At 44.7% G+C, this 12,944-nt stretch overlaps 1 protein-coding gene across 5 annotated transcripts in view; it reads left to right on the forward strand.

Annotated features, from left to right (window-relative positions):
- KCNA4 (potassium voltage-gated channel subfamily A member 4) overlaps positions 1-12,944 on the forward strand; it is a 156,915-nt gene that overhangs the window by 15,302 nt on the left and 128,669 nt on the right. The window contains exon 1 of one of the 5 annotated variants that reach the window (XR_013829321.1): positions 12,426-12,476. The exons of the other annotated variants lie outside the window; for them this stretch is intronic. The gene's annotated coding sequence lies outside the window, so the exon portion shown is untranslated. Of the gene's footprint in view, positions 1-12,425; positions 12,477-12,944 lie in introns of those variants that run through there. 5 annotated transcript variants of the gene reach the window in all.

The following is a 12,944-nucleotide window of genomic DNA, read 5'->3' on the forward strand; positions in this document are numbered from 1 at the left end:
TTTTCTTTAAGCTTGAAACTGGAGCCAAAGTTCATCATTTGATGGAGATGCTCTGTCTTGAGCAGGAAAATTAATAGTTATTAAACATATTATTAGTACAGGGACTCTGTTGAGCTATGTTTGAGGCACGTGACTAGACCACTAACTACATATACATTAGTGGTGGCCGAAGATTGTATGAACCAGAGCTGTCTTGAAAGGCTGCACCAAATACTTTGGTCCCAGGTAGAAGAAACCATCTCAGATTATCACATGTCAAGCCCACTCTTCTGTAAGTTGATTTTAAATTTTGGCAATCATTTAATATTATTTTAATTGTTTATAAAGTTTGGTATATCACCCCTGCTAAGAAACACCCAATTCTCTTGCATTTTTCAGTAAGTCTCTTGCTGTACACTTTGCGGCTTTCTCACTTAAATATTTCTGCAATATATTCCTATAACTTTTAAGCTCTAGTTTAGTCTCCTTTTTTTAAAATTTTTTCTCCTGAGTGAACCTGAAGAAATAAAACACTGAGCAGTCAAGATATTATTTTGAAGAGTTGTCTTTACATTTTTGGCAATGTAGTATTCAAAAATAATTGCTGGAACGCTCTGCCTCTTAGAAATGACTCTCTTGATGCTTTTAACTAACACAGGAGAATATGCATGTATGAATCTATTCTAAGAATAAAGCAATTGTCTATTGCTTTCAATATTGTCCTAAAAATAACTTTAATTTGGATCCAGTCAATTTTATCACACTCTTATTCAAATTATCTGTCTTTAAGTATGGAAGATTTAGTGCACCTAGTAAAAACGTCAGGAAATATTCCGTAATGCCTTAAAGAAACCTGCTATTGTTTAGAAAACCGCACGAACAATTCCCATCTGCAAATGGTTATTTATTACATAGTTATTTTTAGATTTTTTTTTGGCTGCATCGCTCACAGTAGCCTCTGGGTGTATTTGCAGAGTTTAATAATTAGCTTTCCCATTATAGCTTACACACAACATAGAAGACAACATAAACACAGGATGCATTCACATATGTCAGCACATATTCACATGCAGACGAATAAACAGGTGAGGATATCTTTCATCCAGAGTTTATCAGCCAAAAATGTGATTATTTAATAATACCTTAAAAGCCAAGACTCTTAAGTACTTGACAGTAATCAAGGAGCTATTTCTTTGTTCAGGGATTATGTTTTGTTTCCGGGCCATGCCTGTGTGCCTATAAGCTTTTCAGGAGGCTATGAAATGTCTACACTCTTAAAATTAACCCTGAAATACAGAAAAAACTTAAAATACTGCAAAATTTCCATGTAATACTGTCCACTAGTCAGCTGCAACTCAACTGTAAAATAGATTGCATAATCTCTAACGTGAAATGTGTAAGCATTTAAAGTATGCTAGATATGATGCCGGGAAGATCCTCTATAAGTAAGAATAGCAAGGGTTTCCCAAGATCTTAAAACAACCCAACATGTTGCTATTAGAATTAGTGAGCTGGACTTACTTGTATTGGCCCCTGTTCAGAAAATTTCTTTCTAGCTACAGACTCAGATGAGTGAACTTCCCTTTAGGACATTGGTGGCTTGACCAGTTAATCTGGTAATTTGTGACTTGATTGGCTTGGTTAAAGAGTTGAGCTAAATTGATCAGATTCCTCCTTTTAGATATTGTAGAGCATGTGAAGGACCTTTAAACTGAAAGACTGTGTAACAATGGGGCTAACTCAACCATTGTGGGGCCACATGTATGGAGACATTATGGGAAAGCAGACTCATTACTGAGAAAGAGTTCTTCAGCTCTTTTGTGGACTCCTGTAAGATCTGACAATAACCTTACTGTAAGCCGACTGTTTATCAGCTAGCTTGAATTGCTTTCTATTCCTTGCTATGAAAAGAACTGTTAACAAAACAGAAGTCGTAACAGAGACAGCACATCGTGCCTTTTAGAGAATAGGCAGCGCTAGACCAGGGAGAGAAATCTGGGAACTACATTTACAACTCAGGACACCTGGGGATAGCAATCATCACCTCTTACGTACATGTGAGCGGTTTTCTGAGGTAGAGCTGTGAACTCTTCCCTCTGCCCAGGACTACCTCTCTAAGCCCCTAGGAAGGCTCCTTCCTATCTATTCTCAGATACTCACAAGAGTGACTAAGCCTGAAACTGGGGTCTGAGAAAGGAAGGAGGGAGATGCACTTCCATGACCCCAACTTAAAATGATGAGGTGGTGGTATGTAGAATTAAATCGCATTAGGACTCTGGTGCTTTAGATTCTGTCTGTTCACTAGACTCCTTATGGGAAGGCCTTTGCTTTCTAGCTACCCTTGTCTGACAATTTCAATTTTTAGACCACATCTGTTCAGACCTCTTCTAACAGTTTTTCTTTTCTCTGCCCTAAATCTTCACATGGCAAGCTTTCTTGTCATGTAGGCCTCAGTTCAAATGTCACTTTCTCTGTAGTTAGCCAACTGAAGTTGAAAACCTTTTTCCTGACACTCTATTACTTTATATTATTTTCCTCATAACAGTTAATGTTGTGTGAAATAACTTTGCTTATCTTTTTTTAAAAAATCAAATTAACTTTTGGCTGTGTTGGGTCTTCATTGCTGCACACAGGCTTTCTCTAGTTGCGGTGAGCCTGGGCTACTCTTCATTGCAGTGTGCAGGCTTCTCATTGTGGCGGCTTCTCTTGTTGCAGAGCACGGGCTCTAGGCGCGAGGGCTTCAGTTGTTGTGGCACGCAGGCTCAGTAGCTATGGCTCGTGGGCTCTAGAGTGCAGGCTCAGTAGTTGCTCTGCAGCATGTAAGATCTTCCCAGGCCAGGGCTCGAACCCATGTCCCCTGCATTGGCAGGTGGATTCTTAACCACTGCACCACCAGGGAAGTCCTGCTTATCTTTTTAAGAGCAGGGGCTTTGTCTTTGTTTATCGCTACTGCTTCGTGCTTAGACTGATGCCTGAGATAAAAGAGGTGCTCAGTAAAATTTTGTTGAATTAATGAACAGTTAATACTGTTAACAACATTCAGGATATTCAAGCTAATGTCATCTATAGCCATTTTACAAGAAAAACTGCCCAAAATTCCAAATTGGTTTAGAGTGAGTTTTAGATTATGAAGCCCTAATAAAATTTTACTACCATGTTAACAACTGGCAAATTGATTACAAATCTTTCCATTCCTTGAAAGAAAACCTGTAAGGATCATTTCTTACAGGTACTTAACTTACAATACTCAACGTGTTGCTGAGTTTCAGGTACCAGTTTCTAATATCATAGTGAAGTTTGCTAGGAAAGACAGGTTAAATATCTGTTATCAAGTTTTGATGATGTCTTAATCAGTTAAGTCTGCCATAAAAAAAATACCATAGACTGGGTGGCTTAAACAACAGGAGTTTATTTTCTTACAGTCTGGATGCTGGAAAGCCTAAGATCAAGGTGCTGGCAAGGTAGGTTTCATTCTGAGGCCTCTTCTCAGGGCTTGTAGGCAGCCACCATCTTTCTGAGAGAGTGAGAGAGAAAGAGACATTAGTATCTCTCTCTGATGTTTCTTTCTTATAAGGACACCAATCCCCTCATGAAGGCCCCATCCTTATGACCTCATCTAACTCTGATTACTTCCCAAAGGCCCCATCTCCAAACACCATCACATTGGAGTTTACAGCTTGAACATATGAATTTGGAGGGCGGGAAGGTGCACAAACATTCAGTCCATAGCAGATGATTATTACTTTAAAATAATGTCTTCTATTTATGTTGTATTTTTATGGTTGTAGAACAGTTTTCTTACATTTTCTTATGTGATCTACACTCATGATCTTGTAAAAGAGGACTGATAGTACAGTTCCCCTTTTTATAGATAAGGAAACTGAAATTCACAAGGGTTAAGTGTCTTGCAGGAGGTTCTGCAACCAGGAAGCTGGAGAGACAATCTTATAACCCCAGCATCTGATCTCTGCTCCAGCCCTTGCAAGCAGTCCAAGAGTAATTGCTTTAGTCAAATGTTTATTTCCCCCCCACCCCCAGGGCTATTGTAAATCATTAGAATTTCATTGTAATTTACTTTCAAGTTCAAATCTATATATGAATTCAGAAAAGGACTCATTCTGGAAAACCATCTAAAGAAGACTGTCAGTTTTTGTACTCCTGTGTGAACTTTGGGGCTGTCAGCCTATGTTCTCTGTGTTTATTCAGAATAAGAGCTGATTTGTGAGGTTGACTGAGAGATAAATTAGAGGGGCTTCTAGTGTATAAAAAACCTGATAGCTGATGTGTTGTTCTCAGCAACCAGTGATGAGAAACCATAAGTTAACCACCTAGACACTCATACTCTCAGCTTTGTTTGTTTGTGCTTTTGGTTCTAAAATACAGTTGACCTTTGAACAACATGGGTTTGAATTGTGCAGGTTCACTTACTCAAGAATTTTTTTCCAATACGCTGTAGTTGGTTGGTTGAATTCACGAAAGCTCAACTGCAGAGAGGGAGGAATGACTATAAATTATACTCGGATTTTTGACTGTGCAGAGGGTTGGCGCCCCAACCCTTGCGTCTTTCAAGGGTCGACTGTATATCAGTTGGCTAATCCCCAGAATTGTGTTTCTCTCTTAGCCAGGAGTGGAGAAAAGTGAGCACAGAGCAGACATAATTTGGGGTATATTTCTTAACTGATCTGTACCTACTACAGATTTCTTCTACATGAGAGCATCCTTCCTACAACTGTGGCCCTTGTTTTGGAAAGCATGTGCTGGACAAAGTCTTTATAGTACTTAACCAAATCAGAAGTAATGTTGGTCTGATGAAGGAGAGATGGTCAGGGCTGTGATGGGTGTTGGCAGCCTGGAGGAGGCATTAACATCCTTAGGCTTTAGAGCAAAGGCCTGTTTTAAGCCTTGGTGATGTCTGTTCTAGGGGGTGAAAGGTACTGATCACAATCAAAATGGGGAAGATGGCAAAGCAGCCAACTCTTGAAAGAGTAGAATCCAGCCTGTACCATGGTCATTGACCATATTTAAAGGGACCTTCAGAGTCTGGAACACATTGCTGGCAGGAAGTATACCATGACCTCTTATTTTTATAAAAAGGCCCACATTTACTTATACGGGAAAAGCTCCTTGACATAAATTATTAGGAGTTAATATGGAAGGCACAGTGGTGGTAATGTCTGTAGGGACTGAAAACTATTCCATACCTAAACCTTCTTCTATTCATCTCTGCCCCAAGTTTGCCCCTGATTGATTGGTGCCCGCACACAAGGATGTGGGTGATTTTTATCTGCAGCAAGGTGGATATTTCATTTTAAGTGAGTCTCCATAACTGCTGTATATTCTAACCACATATAAGGAAAGCGTAACAAAGAGCTAAAAGAATGAATCCACTTCACCTTGTTATAGTGTACAGTTGGCCCTCAGGACCCACTGGTTCTGCATCCATGCAGTCAACCAACCAATCTGTGGAAGCAGAACCCGCAGATACGGAGGGCTGACCATACTGTGCCATTTTTATATTCATGGCTTTGAGTAACTTCAGATTTTGGTATCCACAGGGGATCCTGGACCAGAGGAACTACTGGATCTGACAGGGTGGATCTCAATAGCAGTGTCACCCCACATTGGTAGATTACTATTAGAGATGCGGTACATTGCAAATTCTGAGTTACTTCAGTTAACGGACATTTCTGATTGATCTGCATTCAGAAATCTAAATCTGAGATGATTTAAGGTTCTGCCAACTCAATTTCACTCACTTAGTTTCTCAGATGCATTCGTAGATGGAGGAGAAAGATGTCATTGTAACCAAGAAGCCTGCAAATGCCTGCAACTCAGTCTGTTTAGTGGATGCTGCAGCTGCCTATCTGCGTTTGCCCAGGGGAGTGTGTCATGCGTGTGAACCACATCTGTCCTGTGTGTAGAGGTGGAAAAAGGGTTGAGAATCCTTTCATGCAGTGTTTTGTCATAGACCGTAGTTCAGACTCCTGAGCGTGGCCTATCTAAGTCCACAATCACTGCTTCCCACTCCCATTCCATGTCGGATCCTCTGCTTCTCTTTGATTATTCTTACACTCATTCTTGCCATTCTTATTCAGTAAGCCTTTGACCCGTGGCTCCTTCTGGCTTGAGGACCTTTCTAACCTCAGTTAACGCTGCTTCTCTCTGCTCCTCGTGTGACTTCTATCAGACCCTAACCGCATGGGTGTGTTGATGCATCTCTCACCCCCTAGACCGCAGGTGTCCATCCAGGGCAGAGAGTAGCTGTCTTACTCCCCACTGTACCTACACAGAGCCGTGGTCAGAGAGTCAGGAAGCGAGTGGTTAGTCTTTCTCTCCAGGATTGATGTTTCCTCATTTAATGAGAAGTGATTATGCTGTTCTGAGGTCTTAAGACCTGACTAGTACTGGTATACATAAAACGGAATGCAAGGTGGTGTGGCGAAAGGTCACTGAAAAATCCATCTACCAGGAAAAGCTAGCTGAGTGACTCACATTTCATAAGGAATTATGGGCTGCTCAGAACATCTGCATCCATCCATTAGGGAATGGGAAGCACGGAATCAAGTGCCCCAGAACTCTTTCCCCCTCACATCCCTTCAGAACTTTAAAAGGCCGATAGCTGGGAGTCTGGGGTAAGCAGGTATAAGCAATCTTCTCTGGGTTTTCTCCCAACACATTCACTGAGCTTTCTTGGCAAATGGAAGCCTCTTCCATTATTCATTCATTTTAGTACATTCTTATCGAAAGCCTGCTCTGGGTCAGGTATTGCGCTGGTTGCTCGGGATACACTGCCTGTATTCAGGGAGGTGTTGTGGGCTTCTGGGGGACAGAGAGGTGAAGTAAACAGAACGCTGCAATTCACTGGAGACCATGGTCCCCAAAGAGAACAAAAACATTTATAATGGACTTAGTTTGTATCCCACAGGGCCTTCTATCTGCTTTGTACAAAGGAAGATCTGCTGCCCTTTGCCCTTTTCTATATAAGCGTAAGCTTCATAGCGTGGTCTGGAATATTTGTATTACCACTGAGAGAATTCAAAGCCAGGGAGAAATTATGTGTGGTATTAGGTATATTTGGGTGTAGGGTGCTTGAAGAATTTTGACTAGTTGATGATTAAGAAAGGCAAGAAAATAATTTTTTCCTCTCCAGAGAAAACAGTTTGAAACTGAGACAAGGTAGATTTTTGTTGATCACAGCAAAGAATCTTTCTGCTACTGTTTATCTGTGGGACTTTCTAGGAATCCTTAAGAGAATTTCAGGAAGAGAAATGGAATGTTTCTTGTTTGCTTTATAAAGAAATTCTTTTAAAGTTCAAAGAGGTCTGTGTGTGTGTGTGTGTGTGTGTGTGTGTGTTTGGGAATGGGGGGAAGCCTGAGTGAGGAGCATGCTCTTCCCAATTGGGGGCCGCCTACCTCTCAGGTTTCAGTTATTCCGGCCACGCCAGTGCCACATGCCCATGTTTTCTTTATGGCAGCCACTCCAATTCTCACATTCCTCAGAAACATTTCTCCTTTCTTTGTCAATCCTTGCTTGCTTCCCCCAAATTAGATGCTACTCCATTCATTGCATCCCAGGAACACGTTTCTCATACCTCCATCAAAGCACATACCCCCTTGTTTCCTAAACTGCCTCTGTATCTGTAACAGCCAGTAGTTTGTGAGGACAGATGGGCATTAGACCACGCGGCATTATCATCACTAGCATGGGGATTGTCCACATTGCTGAGTCAGCTGTTAAAGGCCCAGTTCTGCTAAATAATTAGCTATGTAACTTTGGGGCAAGTTCATTAACCATCATAAGCCTCAATTTCCTTCTCTATAAAATAGTGATAATAATAATCCCTATCACATAAAGTGTTTTATTTATGCAGATAAAATTAAACAATATGTATGCAAAGTATTTAGCAGAGAGCCAGAGAGCCGCTAGGTGGGCACTCAAAAGAGTGTTACCAGCCTTGATCAAGTTCTCAGTAACTATATCTTGTATGACCTGAATGAACATCTTCATGAAAGTGGTTTTTCCTCAGCTGTGTTCTTGCTGTGGTGCTTTAGTTATTCAGATTCCTGATACCTAAGAAGTGTAAATATTTATAGAGACCTCAGGCATTTTAAACTTTAAAATTCTCTGGGCTGTGATAGGAACAAACAGTAAATGGAAGCATATTATGGAAGCATAATTCATAAAGTTTTAACATGACCCAATTAAAATGTCCAAGCTTCAATATACCTGTCTTTTGTGTATCATTCCATCTCAGTTTTCATCTCCCTGAAAGTATTTCCACAGTTGCTTCCAACTGATCTCACAAATTGCTTTTGGGAAACTAGTCCCAAGATCCTGTGCTCTCAGCCCTGCCTTCTACCATCCCAAGAAACATCCTTCTGATGAGACAACAATAAACTCAACCATCTGCTTTTGGCATGTATGAAACTGCACAGTGACTACTACACATTGTGGCAGTACAGAAGGGATCTGGGGCCAGTACATGGGATGTTTTTTACTTTTGGAGAAATCCACTCTCCCTACTTTCAGAAATGGATTATAGTGGGGCATGAATTGAGACAGAGCCTCTCTAGAGCTGGTGTGGATGCCATCTTTCTCTCAGTTCCTCCACCTGCAGTTGAGGCCAGAGGATCACAGATAAATTCATTCAGGACAAAGGTTCTAACTTTTGTCACTAACTGGAAGAAGTTAGGAAAACCAGACCCCATGTCAGTTTAATTTTTTTTTCCTTTTCACCGATTACAATGCAATTTTTTTAGTTATTTAAAAAGATCTCTCCCCCCCCCAAAAAAAAAATCAAACAGGAACGAAAATCGGCCCTCCTGTTGTCCTTCGCCAAGCCAGCAGCGGTTAGGTGAGTGAGCACCGGGCATATCTATAATTCAGCTCGGGAATATTTCTCTTAATAATTAATAGAGCACCACAAAAGGAGGAGGCCCAACAGGGCCCTCGAACAAAGCTGCCAGCTGAGGACGACAGTGGCTGCCTTGGCGCCAACTGACCCCCCCAAGGTCGAGTTTGCTCCAGCAGTCCGGGCGCACGCCGCCGCTGCCTGCTTGACCCATCAGAGAGGGAGCCGGGAGAGGTGCCCGGAGCCCCGTCGCCACCTGAGCTCTCTCTCTCTGTGTGTCTGTGTAAATTCTGACTTCCCACTTCTTTTGGCATATTTGTGAGAATTGCATATTTACATCGATGTCCAGGGGCATTTCACACGCCAGCCAGCTAATAAGCAATCCGAGAGTCCACCGGCGTGAGGACGCCGCTGCTAGCGCACTCGCCTGCCCACGGCGCGGGGGGTGGGGGTGGGGCTTGGGGAAGTGCGGTTTTTGTTGTTTTATGGAGGTGGGTGGCATTGGAGATCCGACCACTACGTTAGAGACCTCCCGGGAGCCAAACCTCTTGCCAAATCGTATTTCTTTTTGGAGCAACAGGTTCGCCGAGGGCTCCTCCCACTCTTCCAAAGCCCCCCGCCCCCGGGGCGGACTTGCAACCTGCTCCTAGCGCCCCGACTCTCTCCTAACTCGGACCTTAGCCTCCCTGCGCAGCCCTTAGCCTGGGCCCGATTCCAATTTCAGTAATCCTTCCCTCCCAGGGGTCGGACACCTGCGTAAAGTCGGTCTCCTCCTCTCCTGGGAGTCCCGACCCCCGACTTGAGGCCGGCAAACTCTCTCTCTACAAGGGAGGCGGAGGCCGAGGGGCCTGGGCGCGCTAGCAGACGACTAGAGAGCTCCGGGCTGGCGGCCTCGCAGAGATGCACCCGGGCTCCCAAACCCACAAACCCGTTATGGTGCCGGGGCTGGTGGGTGGGGTGCCAGGGGAGATGCAGAGAAAGCGGGTCGGGGAGAGGAGAAGACGCCCAGAAGCACCCTGCGGTCGAGACTGGACCTGCCGTCGAAGTCACCCCTTCCAGCCTCTCTTGGCGTTCCTGCTCTGCCGTCGGGACCCCATTTCAGCTCTCCAAAGGGGACACCTCTCTCTCCGGGATTAGCTCCTCGCCTCTGGGGGCGCAAGCCAGGGGATCCTGGAATGGTTCCCACTGGCTCCCCGGAGCCTCGTTGTCGGGGGGCCGCAGCCGGGGGGCTGGCAGTCGCGGCGTCGTGACTGCGCCCGCCTCGCCGCGCCGGGAGGCGCCCCCGGTGACCGCCGTGAACGCCACACCCTCGGACGGCCCTGGCCCCGCCCCCGGCCGGCGCGCGCTCCCGGCCAGGGGAGGCGTGTGCTGCTTCTGCAGCCAGCGAGAGAGGGAGAGGGAAGGATATTGGAGGAATTCGGGATTAACAAGTGATCGCTGCTGTCTAGGATTTTGTTTCTTTTTCTGGGGAACCTTGACTTTCTTCCCCTGTCGAGCCCTTCTGTGCTGAACTCCCGAGGAACCAGGAGTCTTGGGGTCCTCCGTGGGGCAGCCCCGATCCCCACCCCCGGGCTCTAGCAGCGAGGATTCTGTGCACTCCCGCTGGCCAGGCAATAGAACTTGTTCCGTGGATATCTTGGAGCCTCCACCTGCCACACCGGAGTGATTCCTTCCACCCCCAAGATCATTCTTCCCCTCCTCCAGCTGTTGCAGCTTGAGGGGGGAAAAAAGCCAACCGGGAATTTTCTTTATTTTTATTTTGCACCCCGCCTGGGAATGGTAAGTATGATACCTCTCTTACCTTTCCTCTACTCTTTTGGCTGTTAAGAAACAGTGGACATTTGAGGGATAAATAATATCGAGAATGTGACAGAAGGGCATGAATGGAAGGCTGTTAAAAATAAACCAGGAGGTGGGAGAAGGGAGGTGCAGATGCTGTGCGGCTTTCCGGGGGGCCAAACAGTTGTTATTTTCCCAACCCAAGGGATGGGGTGCGTGCGCCCTGCTTAATGTGCCCGAGCGGGAACCTAGGTCTGGAGGCAAGGGCGCGATTAAAGATGTCGTTTCCCAACGAGGTGGGGTTTAGATTTAGCATCGTTTTGCCTCATCCCAGACTCACTGGTTCGGTTTCTTTGCGAACAGCTGGTGAACGGGTTTAAATTGCTGCTTCTCCCAACATTTGGGTTTGCGTGCATTTTCTGAGCATTTGAGCAACACATAGGGACTGTATAAATGGCGTGCGTTGAAGTGTATATTTCTCACGGTATTGGCCCTTGGAATTCTCTCTCTCAGTCTTCTCTTTCTCCTTTTCTCTCTCTGATAAGCTTCAGGTACCACCCTAAAACAGTTGCAGGAATTAGCACTGAGAGATGAAAACAGCCTTGTTGGAGGGGGGGTGAGGAGGGAGGGGCGGGATGCTTGGCTCTTGTTTGGGGGCACAGGGATTGGGGAATAGGTAGTCAGCAAAATCCTGTTAGTTGGTGGTGTTTAAAAGGAAGGGACATTACCCTGTGAAGGTCTCCCCCATAAAGTCTCCCGAGAGTTGACTCGAATAGATTCTCCTAACATGAATACCTTGAGTTGAGAAGGAAGAGAGATTTTAAACTAGTCTGATTTGCTGGTTGGATTTTTTCCTCTTTTTCTCTTTTTTTTTTTCCTTCACTCTCTCCCTTCCTTTTTATATCCTCCTCCTCTTCTTCTAAGATCAGGGATAGTGAGGTAACTGGAAGCAAATTAGAAGGAATGTGATTTGCTTTTTGTACAGTGGGGGAGGGAGTTAAACCAAAATGAACAAACCCAAATAAATGAATAAGTAAATAAGTAAATAAGAAGTTATTTGGTGTGAAGGGGGCAAGTCTAGCTCTCCTGAAGAGTTGATTGTGAATTAGAAGACCCTCTAACTGGTGACCTTCTGGGAGTCAGTTGGGTGGAAGAGGGGGTGTGCATAGTATACAAATTTACAGGCACTTTGGTTACACTGGGGCTTTATTTAAATAGTGTATTATAACTGCTTTGAGGGGTTGGGGAAGAAACTGAGCAAACTCTCAGGCAATTTGGCTTGTGTGAAAGTCTTTAAAGGATGTTGGCCTGACCCTCCGCAGTGAAGACAGAGATTTGGAGACCTTGTGAGAGTGAACATTTCAGAGTATGAGATGATGTTAGGAGTCAGGCAAAGGAAGGGGATGTCATTCCCAAAACCCTCAGAGGTGTATTTTCTGGGTTTTGTGTCCCCAGTCAGGCTCACCTCTTGCCCTGGGAGAATGTGTATGATCACATTAGAATGTGTGATTGGGAAGACCTTTGCTTGCCACTTCCCTGCTTGTCACTTGATAAAACCCAGGTGTATTTAGGCTTCTAGGCTGACACAATTCAGCAAGGAGCAGCAGGTGGTCAAGCACTGGGTCCTGCTAATGGCTCCAAGTGCTTCCGGTAATAGAGGCTGGTAGGTGCCCTGAATTATGGCTGTCATTATCTTCCCCAGTTCTCTCGGCCACTCTCTGCATTCTTGGAAGTCCTGTTGGACAGAGTGAACGGAAGAAGCAAGAGGAGACAGGAGAAGCAAGATTGGGGCAGGAGCATTTACACGTCCTGGCAGAGGAGATGAGTTAGTTGGACCTACGGAGAGCAAACTAAGGAAGAAGAAAGGTCAGGAATACTAAGTGACAGTGGGACAGAGGAGGGCTGCAAGGAAGATGTGATCAGGAAGTGGCAGATTGGAAATAAACGGGGCGAGGTGGGGGAGGGAAGGAAAAGAGAGGGGAATTTGGGGGATGGGAACTATGGTTAAATTATAGGGAAGAAAGTATCATAGGCTGAAAACAAAGTGCACACAAACTGGGATTTGAACCATGAGGAGATAGTCCCTTGAGCAAAGTGTAGGAGGAAGCATCGAGGTGAACATGGGGAACTGCAAGGAGAGAAGATGATTATTAGAGAAATGGAAACTGGGATAAGCTCCTAGGCTGTGGGCAGTATGGAGTGTTCTGGAGTCAGGGGAACAGAAAAACAACAACAGGGACACGCTTCAGCGAGTCAGGGAGTGCCAACATAATACAGGCCATTGGTGAGTCTCAAAATGTCCTGGATGTCCTCACGTTCTGCCCTTCCCCCGCT

Source organism: Stenella coeruleoalba (genome assembly GCF_951394435.1).
Source record: "Stenella coeruleoalba genome assembly, chromosome: 8".
Lineage (NCBI taxonomy): Eukaryota > Metazoa > Chordata > Mammalia > Artiodactyla > Delphinidae > Stenella > Stenella coeruleoalba.